This window comes from Mytilus californianus, unplaced genomic scaffold, assembly GCF_021869535.1.
Source record: "Mytilus californianus isolate M0D057914Y unplaced genomic scaffold, xbMytCali1.0.p SCAF_3, whole genome shotgun sequence".
NCBI classification, from domain to species: Eukaryota; Metazoa; Mollusca; class Bivalvia; order Mytilida; family Mytilidae; genus Mytilus; species Mytilus californianus.
In genome coordinates this window covers 100,314,528-100,327,221 of record NW_026262679.1, presented here as the reverse complement: position 1 = coordinate 100,327,221, position 12,694 = coordinate 100,314,528, and positions in this window count along the sequence as shown.

The window sequence follows — 12,694 nt, the reverse complement described above, 5'->3', positions numbered from 1 at the left end:
TCATGATAGTTTTTAGAATGTTCCTTTTCATTAACATTCTATTTAATGAAATATTCTTATTCTTATATAGCATGTATAGTGAATGCTTATAAATAAAAATAAACAACAACCTTCCAACAATTATACTACAGGTCTAAAATACCTGTTGCACAGAAAAACAATGAAAATAAATATAACATTATTTTTATTTGAGAAATTTCAAACAAAATAATTATGTCAGATCACTGTAAATACTTGTATGTATAAAAGTAAAGTAAATTCATATCTGTATATCAGTTACAATGTTTATACAGTGAAATCTGTAAACCAATCTCATTCACGACTGAAGTTCAAAATGCATTGAATCTGAGATGAAGGGACTTCAGAACATGGTTTCCGGTTTATTCAGGGTTTGGTTTAGACTGGTTTCACTGTATCAAGCATTAGTTGTTAGTAAGACTAAATAGCTTCCCAGATATAATATAATTATTATTTCAGGATATATATTAAATTGCATGGTGTTCGCTAGTGTTTTTTTTCTCGACATGAAATTACTTCAATACTGATCAATACAGAAAGTGGTAAGCTCCAAGGTAAAACTTGATTAGTTCATGTATTCCTATACATGATCATGCTGAAATCATATTAAAAAATTGCACTTCCGGTGCAACTACAAGCAAAACGAATCTTGAACAGAACTTCGAACATGGTTTGAGACCTACCATCTCCGGTATTATCTCAAGTTTTTTGGCTCGATAATTCTCTAACAGTCTGTATGTGTAGATAGCTGTAGTGTCCGTTACGTTCCCTTATTTAATTATACCAGTGTATTTAGAACATATATGTGGGGAAAATTTCAACAACTCAGTTAATGTGATCACACACACACACAAAATATGTATACAAAAAATAATATCTTTATAGAGTGTACTGTTAAATACAGTCTGAAAAACCACATTATTCAGTATCCTTACTATCTCGTGTGCAATGGCAAATGGTTAAACTATCTTTAAATCGCAATAAACTGACTGTATAATGCAAAAAAAAAACTATTACGCTGATTTCCAATCAAACCTAAACCAAACGTTGTCCATGCAAGGGAAATAACTATGTATACACAAAAAGGAGGGTTATTCATAAAAATTAATTTTGATATGAACACAGCTATCTAGATTTATTTATTGGACATAATTATTTAATTAATATATTAAACTTAATAAAAAAGTACATTTTATGGCTGTATAACGTTCCCTTGTATTTTTTTGAAATGAATGTAACTTTCAAACCCTTGTTTGTACCTCAAATATTTCATCGTATTCCCGAAAATTATAATATACAGAATCATGAATATTCATATGATATCTATCAAAAGCAATCAGAACTTCTGAGACTTAACAAGTTAATAGAAGGCCGTAATCGGAGGTCATCCAAAGATTTTATTTTTACACACATCTTGGAACAATTATTTAGGGTATAATTTGGAGTTATCTCCCATTGGTTTGCCATACCTATATATAGTAATTGCCATTTGTATTGATCAGTTGATCATAAAAAAAAATTAACAGAGTGGAGTGGGGGTAATTTCTGTGTTCTTTAGTTTTTTACACTAATCGATTTACACTTTAAATAACAGCATTCATACCGGTCTACTCGATTCGCATATTCGCTCATTTAAATATGTCAACTTTTATTGGCAGGAGTATTTTGGACTTGAAATGAACATCCTGGGCTGGAAACAATAAAAGACATAATCTAGCCATACACAGGAGAGATATAAATATTCTACCGAACAAAATGCAGGCTAGAAAACAATTTTGAACAAAAGGCCCTGCAATAGGCGAAAATGAAGATTCCGTCCGAGAAAAAATCCCTCACCAGAAAACCAAATGGTCGTCCCCTTAATATATTTAAAAGTGGTCGTAACATATATATAGTCTTCGTGTGTTTTTAACTCGTTCTCGACATTCAAGCTAAATATTCATAATGTGTAAAAATTAAAATACACAGTTACATGGCCATTTTTGTGCCACAGTGGTGTCAGCAGAGACATATATGTGTATATATGTCTCTGGTGTCAGTAAAGAAAGAATAAGACTGACCTGACTGATAATATAAGGAATTTCCAACCACAAAATCAAGATATTAAATAGGTGTTAATTTTCAAACAACCAGTTCAGTGTTAACTTCAAAATCACGACTTCTCTCGTGAGAAAAATTAGAACAATAGAATTTACCCGCCAAATACATTAACCAATAAATGGATAGCGGCTTAATGAACCGTGAATCGGGAAATAGAGACCACAGGGACTCGGTTAGCAGATTAAAATTTTGTTAAACAATGTTTTGCATATTTTTTTGCGTATTTCCTGTCTAATTGTATTCCATTATTAACTTTTTTCACGTTGGCATCAATATTTCTTTGTTTTCTAGCAATATGCAGTTTACTATCCATATCCATAGGCGAACAAAAAATTCAGTATACGGATATGGATAGTTATCCAGTACATTTTGCTAGAAAACAAAGAAATATTGAAAAATTTTCAGTATACGGATCAGTGGCGGATCCAGAGGAAGGCGTAGATGGCGTACGCCCCCCCCCCCTTTTTGCTTGCACTTTTTTTTTTTTTTTTTGAAAAATGATTAATCAGACAAGACTTCGCGAACTTTGCCATTTCCCGTGTATTTAATTTTTATGCGACTATTCTTTTACTAATAAAGATATTTTTCGCTCGTATTTACTGTAATATATTATTGATTATGTCAAAGTCATGTGATTCGCTACGGTGGAGTTGACCAGTACGTCGAAAAAAACGTCACTCAGTCATTTTGAAATTCAAATTACAGTAACACATTGCTTAGGCTGAGGATGACAAGCATGACGCCTTCAAAGCGACAAAGTATTGATCAAGATCGTATTGACTTCTATTTCACAATTCCACCCAACAGAAAGTAATACTCTATTGCACTCTCATGAAAAAAAAAGTTCCACAGCAATATTATTTACCTACGAAAACATGTTTAACCCAACACGCCCCAACCCATTAATAACATTGCTGAATAGTGATCCCCAGTCAGTAAGCTCTAGATATAGATTTAAAGTCTAAGGTACGGACCATTTGATTTGAGGGGGCAGTCTGAGATATTTTAGAGAAAAAAATCTGACCCTGATTTTTGCCTTAAACAAAAATTCTGGCCGTATCTGGATTGAAAACAATAATCTTGTCCACTTTTTTGCTATTAGAAAAAAAATATTTTCAACAAAATTATTGAGCATTAAATGAACATGATGAATAAAAAACGGGCGTAATTTTTTTTTTTTTTTTGGGGCGGGGGGGGGGGGGGGGGGGGGGTTGCATGTGAATCCCATATCTGACCGGAGTGTCTGTTTCGCCGAACTGATATACTAGTACTGAATACTTTTTTCAAGGCCCGACTGCAACCTGCCTGCTGGGTGTGGCCTATATGTCTCCATGTGTCGACCGTCATTTACAACTTCATTGTCATTTCCGACTCATTCGTAGCCTTTGGTTGATTTGGAACCCCTCACTTCCCTTGTTGGTTGAAACATTTCAACCATACATTTGGATAAAAATTGATAGTTTGTCTTTCTTCGTGTTGGTCGTATTGTAAATTTCATTGCATAGCCGTATATCTTGTTTACAACAAGAAATCTGTGAGGTTATGCTAACTAACCATACAACAAACGAGAATTTTCCATGTCAATTTTTTACTGACAAATCCCACATCAAATATATTAATTAGTACATAGCTTTGGATCCATCCAATCATTTTATAATAGACAATTAATGGAGAGAATACGGCACCAAAAATGTCCAACCCCTACACTTTAACTATAAAATGCATTTTACACTTATTTTATGTTTTTTAGCCAAAAAAATGTCCAAAATTTTTTTCGAATTTTAATACTACGCCCCCGTTTCCAAAATCCTGGATCCGCCCCTGCGGATATGGATAGAAACTGCATATTGTTAGAAAACAAAGAAATGTTGATGCCAACGTAAAAAAGTTAATAATGGAATACAATTAGACAGGAAATACGAAAAAAAAAATTCAAAACATTGTTTAACAAAATTTTAATCTGCTAACCGAGTCCCTGTGCTCCGGAAGGGTAGGCAGATCCTGCTCCACATGTGGCACCCTAAATAATACTTAATACGGCTACCTATTAGACCGTGTGTTGTTGTTTTTTTGTTTGTCTTTTTTTTATCGGATTAGTTGTTATTAAGAAAGTAGATATAATTAAGTAACATCTGATAAGAGGGTATCTCAGTTAGCTGTTTTTCTGCTTGAAACTAATCTTTCAAAGTCCCTCTATCACCAAATGTCTGCTTACCATTAACAAAATGACGTGTGCCACTAGAGGTGCAGGATCTATTAATCCTTTCAGAGCACCTGATATTACACCCAGTTTTGTTGGGTTCGTGTTGCTCAGTCGTTTGATGAAGTGTTTACTAGAGTTGTTTGCCTTTTCGTCGTCTTTCGTTTTTTGCCATGGCCTTGTCAGTTTTCTTCGCCTTGGAAATATCCGCCTCTTTTTTGGTTAATGTAACTTATATCTCTTTTTTCTGTCTCATCTGGATCTTTTTTATTATTTAAGAAATCAATAATTGATTAAAAACTAAATCTTTATCTGCCATGATCCGTATGAAGAGATTTTTATTCATGTTTCTCAGGTTTGGAAACTTTTGAAATGAATTTTATAAGAGTTATAATCTTGGTGAATTATAAAGATTACAATCTAACACAAATTCTGTTTAGTTATGGGACCAATGTTGACATATAGCCTTTTACATGTGGACAGCACTAAGCTAAAGTTTCCCGAGACACTATTTAGTTTGCGTTCTTGTTTCCCAGTTTCTATCCTGCGGTTACTAAACCTAAATTAAGTAAAAATTCTTCGTTTGTTAAAACTGATAATATTTGAGTGACTCTCAAAATTGAATAAATTTTGGTTGGTAAATTGCTCGATAAACATGTTTACACAGGTAGTAAACACTCACTAGCTACACACTGACAGTAGGTATGGTGTCCGGTTGATATCATCAGTGTGTTTTTTGGAGTGAATCGTTCCACTTTTTCGAAAGCAGACCTTGTTTTTTTCTAGTGAAATTACATATGATAAAATGAGTTTACTTTTATTCCGCAAGTATATCACTTTTATTCAATACTCCCCAACTTATTTTCAATAATATTCAAGTTTTGAACATCAACTACGCATAATTGTCTTCTATTTCATTTAAAAATAAGGAAAATAGTACTAAAATGGTAAGAAAATTAAATACTGGTCAATTACATCAAGATAAAAAGACACATGCTGTAAATTGTTAATTTTTCAAATCATAGTTCGATGGTCCGACCTTAGCAACTTTTGAATAGTTGCAATAAAAGCGCTGTCTCTTTAACATGTTAGTAATTCTCTAGTATTTGATGATATTTTTGTCTTGTGAATGGATGAGATATTTAGAAAGATATCCAGTGGTTGAGAAACAACAAAAATAACCGCTGTATAGCTCTCCAATGGATAGGCTGTCCAGTTGATAACTGTATCCAACATTTGGAGCAACTCAGTCCTGGCGTTTAATTCTCTGAAAGAAAGTGTCATTTGGGGTATGCGTCAATGAGACAGCGACCCAATGGCAAAAATAACCAAACGACAGCTTGAGGGCAACTATATACCCACTTATGTCTTAAAATGTAGAGAAAACTTTTAAATATCGACAAATTTTTGGTGTGAATATCTACCTTTTTTCTCCAAATTTAATAAAGAAACATTATGCAAATAGACCAGACGAATTTCCCCCCCCCCCAAAAAAAAAAACGATAAATAGTTATATAAAATTCAATCAGACATTCGAGCATTGTACAAAATAAACTATTTTCAGTCATGATTGTATATATTCATATAATATAATAATTACTTAGAAAAACTTTGAGCGCATAGATATATATGGCAGGTGGGAACCACACTATTTAGACCATTATAGTTTTACGGGATTATTACTATATAGATGGACGCCGAAAATATTTATCTAAATTATACATTACGATTGTAAATTCATCCCACAAAATTATTTATTTTGAATAGCTGAAAGTAGACTTAATAGAAATGGACATTCCTAATGAATGACTTTTTAACTGTCACGTTCATCTGATCCGTTTGCCATAAGAAGTGGTCCTTCTTCGTAAATACTGTCATGGGCTAAAACAGCTAAGTCCCTTGAGATAATCAAGTCTCGAGTGATCAACACTACTAACTGATCATATCAACAATAGTGTTATCAACCAGATTTTAATCATGCGCAACCTGTCATAATATTCAAAATATTGAATGTGGCCAGTACGTGGAAGAAGAAGAGGAAGAAAGTTCTATACTTTAAGAAATTAGTCGAGGGCTATCCCACCTACACTTTACATGTACCGTAGTACGTACAATACTTAATGTTCACTTTGAATTATGGGGACGATATACATTCTCGACACTTCTGTGCATTCGATTCTGAAATAGCAAACACCAAAAATATCGAAATCAAAAGTGAACCGTTTCTTCTACTGCCTTTTCAAATATTCCATACAAGTTACATGCAATTCAAATATTCCATACAAGTTACATGCAATTCAATCAAGCATTCGCGGACTGTGAAGGGATGGACGGACAACAAAATATAACAAAAAATGTCAAGATTGAGAGGAGACCTTTGTAAAAACAAAACATTTCGTAAAGATCAGTTCATAAGCCAGATTTATTACGAGACAAGTACAAATTCTAGACTTAATACGATCAACAAAAGACAAAACTTTGTATATGTTTAATCCATGGTTAAGTTAAATTCATAGATTATTTAACAATACGATCAACTTCTAAAAAATGACTTATTATACAGTATGAAAATGTATCACTACGATTCGAAATAAAAATAAATTTTACAAAAGAAATTATAATAATTTTCTAATTCGAGTTGCTCTTCTCTCATTGACCACCTTTATTTCGTTTCATCATAACACTACTGTCTATACAGTGAGAGAAAAATCAAGAAATTTGTGTTATCTGTTATTCAGTTATTTCATTTTCATATACGCGCTGGATAACAATTAACCAAATGATCTAGCTTCTATCATTTAAACAGAAGTCATTTGGTATAGATAATCTGTAAAAGTTTCTAATTCATTTGTTATCTGGCTGACAATGTAATAACCGGTTAAATCATTCATTTGTAATCTGGCTGACAATGTTATAACCGGTTAGATCAGTGAAAGTTTCTAATTCATTTGTAATCTGACTGACAATGGTATAACCGGTTAAATCTGTGAAAGTTTCTAATTCATTTATTATCTGGCTGACAATGTTATAACCGGTTAAATCTGTTGTTATATGGCTGATAATGTTATAACTGGTTAAATCTGTGAAAGTTTCTAATTCATTTGTTATCTGGCTGACAATGTTATAACCGGTTAAATCTGTGAAAGTTTCTAATTCAATTATTATCTGGCTGACAATGTTATAACCGGTTAAATCTGTGAAAGTTTCTTGACTAATTCATTTATTATCTGGCTGACAATGTTATAACCGGTTAAATCTGTGAAAGTTTCTAATTCATTTATTATCTGGCTGACAATGTTATATCTGGTTAAATCTGTGAAAGTTTCTAATTCATTTATTATCTGGCTGACAATGTTATAACCGGTTAAATCTGTGAAAGTTTCTAATCATGAGGGGGTAAGATCTTTTCTGTAAAGGTATTTTAGGTATTTTGAAACTTTTGTTAACTGTTATTTTGAAAATAAATGTGTTGTTAACTGTTAATGACTAATTAGCTGTTATCTGTTTTCTTAAAATTGGCATTGTTGTTAACTATTATTGTGAAAACATGACCCCTGTTAACTGTTTTTTTTTTTTAGTTTTTTTATGCCCAACCTAGGGGCATTATGTTTTTCGGTTTGTGCGTCCGTTCGTTCGTCCGTCCGTCTGTCCCGCTTCAGGTTAAAGTTTTTGGTCAAGGTAGTTTTTGATGAAGTTGAAGTCCAATCAACTTGAAACTTAGTACACATGTTTCCTATGATATGATCTTTCTAATTTTAATGCCAAATTAGAGTTTTGACCCCAATTTCACGGTCTACTGAACATAGAAAATCATAGTGCGAGTGGGCAGGTTTAAGTTTTTGGTCAAGGTAGTTTTCGATGAAGTTGAAGTCCAATCAACTTGAAACTTAGTACACATGTTCCCTATGATATGATCTTTCTAATTTTAATGCTGAACATAGAAAATGATAGTGCGAGTGGGGCATCCGTGTACTATGGACACATTCTTGTTATGTACTGTTTTCTGCTGTCAAATTCATGTTCACCGATTTGACTCAAATTAACAGTGCATGGTCTCGATAATATGTATCAACATTTCGTGTGTATTTTTGTCTAGACGTCATCTAATTAACCATCGAGATGACCTCCGAAGACTGCCGACGGTCATATAACTCGATATAAACATAAATATAAATATAAATAGATAGCGACCACGTGCAATTGTTTTTTTTTAGGTCTGTTTGATTTCATATTGTAGGTTAAAAAGAATGTTTATCATCGTTTTTACCTGTATAAGAATGATTTTTGTGGATCGAATCAGTCAACCAAATGGTTCATCCTTGTTTCACTTTCAATGTTGACATTCTTTTCCTTTTATAGCTGAATACATGCGTAACCTATGTCCAGCGAAGGGGTTTAATTGAAGGTCACATGAATACGGATTAAGTGAGGTCGAATTATTCACTTGCAAGTGAATAATTCATCAGCGATGTTTCTTAGCTTATTTTGACAAAATTGAACCAAATTGTCTGATAAAAGCGAATTATTATTTCACTATTTCACTTTCACTAATTATTGAACAAAAACAAATCAAATTTTATCTTTTTTTTTCATATCTCGTAGCTAGCGCCCCTTTAAGAAATTTAAATTGCTGTTATCGGTTGTCGGTATTTTAAATTGACTGTTATCTGCTTTGAGCAAAATCAAAAATTGTTAACCTGTTAATGGACCCCCCCCCCCCCCTTCTTGCCACCCTCAATCATGTGTATCACATGTGTTTTCCACAAATGTGTCACATGCGTTAGACACGCATGTGAAACGCATGTGTCACGCATGTGCACATATGTGGCATTTTCGTCTGTGTATAACTCGAAGGAAATTTAGAATTGCTTTGATATTGCGTTTTAAATTCACCTCAGTTCGATACATGTACTTTAATCTGTTCTAAGGTAGACACCATCTTTTCTTTACACTTTTGCATTATATATCGAAGGTATGTTACGAATGCATCTAAATGATTAATGCGTTGACTTTTCTCGTCTGATAGTTATAAAACCTTTACTCTTGATACCATCCTTTGGCTATTTACGTGCCAAGAAGTAGCAAGCCATTATCAAGATTTCAAGATTTACTCCTATTTTCAGAAACTAAACACTCCCCTCCTTTCAAACGTGCTTTAAAATATAATTGGGTGTTGAGGAGCCTTTCATCTGTAGTTTGATGTTTCATGTGATTTTAAGGTTTAATACTGATTCTTGTAAAAGTTTGCTCTCCCCAATCTGTTGTGAATTGTTTAAATTTGAAACGAAAATGAGACAGTAATGAGACACAAAATTAACCAATTAAAAACGCAATATTTTAATTGAATTTATTCAAAAAGATATTTCAAGAGACAACATTCCGTGATTCGTTTTTAGCGATAAAAAATACAACAAGCAAAGCTTTTAGTCGTTTAGAATCTAAAGGTGTAAACAAGCTGTCTTGGCATTGTTATGTTTATTTTAAATCGGGAACCTCGGCAGTGGTTGTCTTTTGTCACATCTTAATGCTTGTGTCATTAGAAATTGTGTGTTTATGGCAGGTCGTTGATATCGGGTCCTTCTTAAATAAATTCACAATTTTTGTTTATTCTGGGCATTTAAGATACACCTGTCTGTTGTTGTTTGATTTTTTGTTAGCTTAACGTCCAGTAGCAAATATTTCATGGTTTATGTTGGCCCCTGGACGTCTTGTTTTTTTCGGGTTTTTTGTGTTGCTGTCTCATTGCCGTATACATCAAATATTTATTTATGTTAGGTAATGATCTTTAAATTAAATTTGAACCAAACATACATGTCTCTGGTAGAGCCATACACGATTATCGCACATGGTTTTATGGACAGTAATGATTGTACACTCAATTCATCAATTTACTGAAAGTAGCCAGTGTAAATGTTAAACAGAAGTCATTTGATTCATTATTATCAGTGCAGAGACATTTCACCTTTTTATAATAAAATGCAGCTCGATATCTTAATGTTGATCGTTTCCATCATTTAAAATTGAAAGCAATATGATAAAACCCTGGATTAGTTTGGGTTTTTTTAGTAGGATTTGTGTTGCAGTAGCTATAGGACACACCAACACTAACCAATGAAGATGACACATTATGTAGTAAAAAAAACTGCCTTTAGCTAACCAAGGCTTTAGAGGAACAGGACTTAGCTTACATTAATGACCTGCCGGAGTACACATCTTCAGATGCCAGATTGTTTGAAGATGATAGCATGGTCTTCGTGATCTTCAGAGAGATCAGAAATCAGGCTGATGCGGCGACCTTTCAGAGACCTCTCCTCTTGAAGAGTAGGAATGACAGATGTATTTTCACCCTGAAAATTGCACCGTTTTAAAGGTTTCAAGCAATCTACACCAGCTGGATTTTCAGAGTGGGAAATACTTTGATGTGTACTTAACACACCATTATCATTGGGAGAGCCACATAAACCCTGACCTCTGCCAGCCATATGGTACCCGCTTCTATGTGGGACCACATCAAAAACCATTGACCAGACCTTAAACAAGTTCAGCGCAGAGAGGATCGTTTTCACGGTCCACAACCAGTACATCGACAATTCACCAAACTGCGTCACTGAATTACTAAACCAACTCCAGTGGGACACCTTACATCCAAGACGAATGAACCTGCGCCTGGTCAATCTATAAAATCTTAAATGCATCTAGTCTACTTCAGATCCAACCTGGGAATCTACTACACACCCGGGGGGACAGTGAAACAAGGGGAGGCCATAGATTAAGACAGATCAGACCAACAGAGGAAGTATTTCAGCAAATCCTTTTTCCCACGATCTGTAAGAGACTGGAACTTTCAGCAAACTACAGTAGGAGGTGCACCAACACCTGAGTTCAAGGACAGATTAGTCGGTGTGTTTAGGACCCAGTTGCAATCGGAACTACTCGGCCTTTCTGGTTGCACGAAGAAGTAGTTACGATTGGACCCAGTTGCAGCCTTACTAGACATCATCCGGCCAATATTTTCATGGAAATAGATTTAATTTATTTATTTCAATGGAGAAGCCTCCTGTTTTACCGAGCGCAGTTAGTAAATCACTAAAATATGACGTAAATTTCTTCCCAAATAAACTTTTTTGTTGGGTTGTGTAGTTAAAACTTCACCTTTTTCAAATTGTTTTGGATGATTTTGTGTTCTTTTCTGTTTGGGTATTGTCTTGTGATTTTTCGAATACCCCTTGTATGTTTTTCACTTTTTGCATTGCAAGTCATGATCAAGAAGTAGGAAATTCAAATCAAAGTCTAGGCTATTATCCACTTCATTTAAATTCTGGTTGATAGTCAACTCATTGGCAATCATACCACATCTCGTCTTTTTATACAACCATACTCTCTATTTCTAATTGTAAAATGCTGCATGAAAATTGATGAATCATCAATCCAGTATCTACACGTCTATAAATATATAAACAACCAGTACACCATGACTAATACAAAAGACATCCAAAGAACACAAATAGTGTACATACATTTGAACTTGCACTGTGTATAAGTACAAAATATATATATAACATCAGAAAATTAACCAGAACATCCTCATGATGCCAAGAACCTCATTGAAGTGGGTTGATTATAGATTTCCAGGGCTGGGAGAATGCAAAATTACTTAAGGGAATCACTGCCTGGCTTTTGCTTAAGATATAATTAACATAATTTATTTTAATTGTGATTACAAAAATACTTCTTATTGCATCACTTTAACCTCTTTTTAATGACAAGATTTGGTGATCTTGAGTCCAATTGTGTTAAAGAGAGGCAAAGGATACCAAAGGGACATTCAAACTCATTAGTTGAAATAAAAACTGACAATGCCATGGCTAAAAAAGAAAAAGACAAACAAACATTACACAAAACACAACATAGAAAACCAGACTGAGCAACACGAACCCCACCAAAAACTGGGGGTGATCTCAGGTGCTCCAGAAGGGTAAGCAGATCCTGCTCCACATGTGGCACCTGTCGTGTTGCTCATGTAAGTACAAACCAGATGATATGTCTAATTCGGTAGGTCACATTCGAGGGAAAGGGGAAGAGATAGTAGTTACGACAATTGGAACATATCCGTCGTCAATTTTTACTACTGAATGATAACAGAAGCTATCACATGGGTAATTTTGACTCTATTATATGTACCTATCGGAGGTGATGTACTGCTCATTGTTGGAATGTCAAGAACAAACATTTTTGTGTTAATATTAGTCTTGAAAAGCTGAAAATTGACTTTTCTAGCAATCCTATTGAAAGGACAAACTACCAATGAGAATTAACCAAAATCTTGCAGAATTTCCATTATTATCAACCATAATCAAAATCAAACATTCCAAAAAC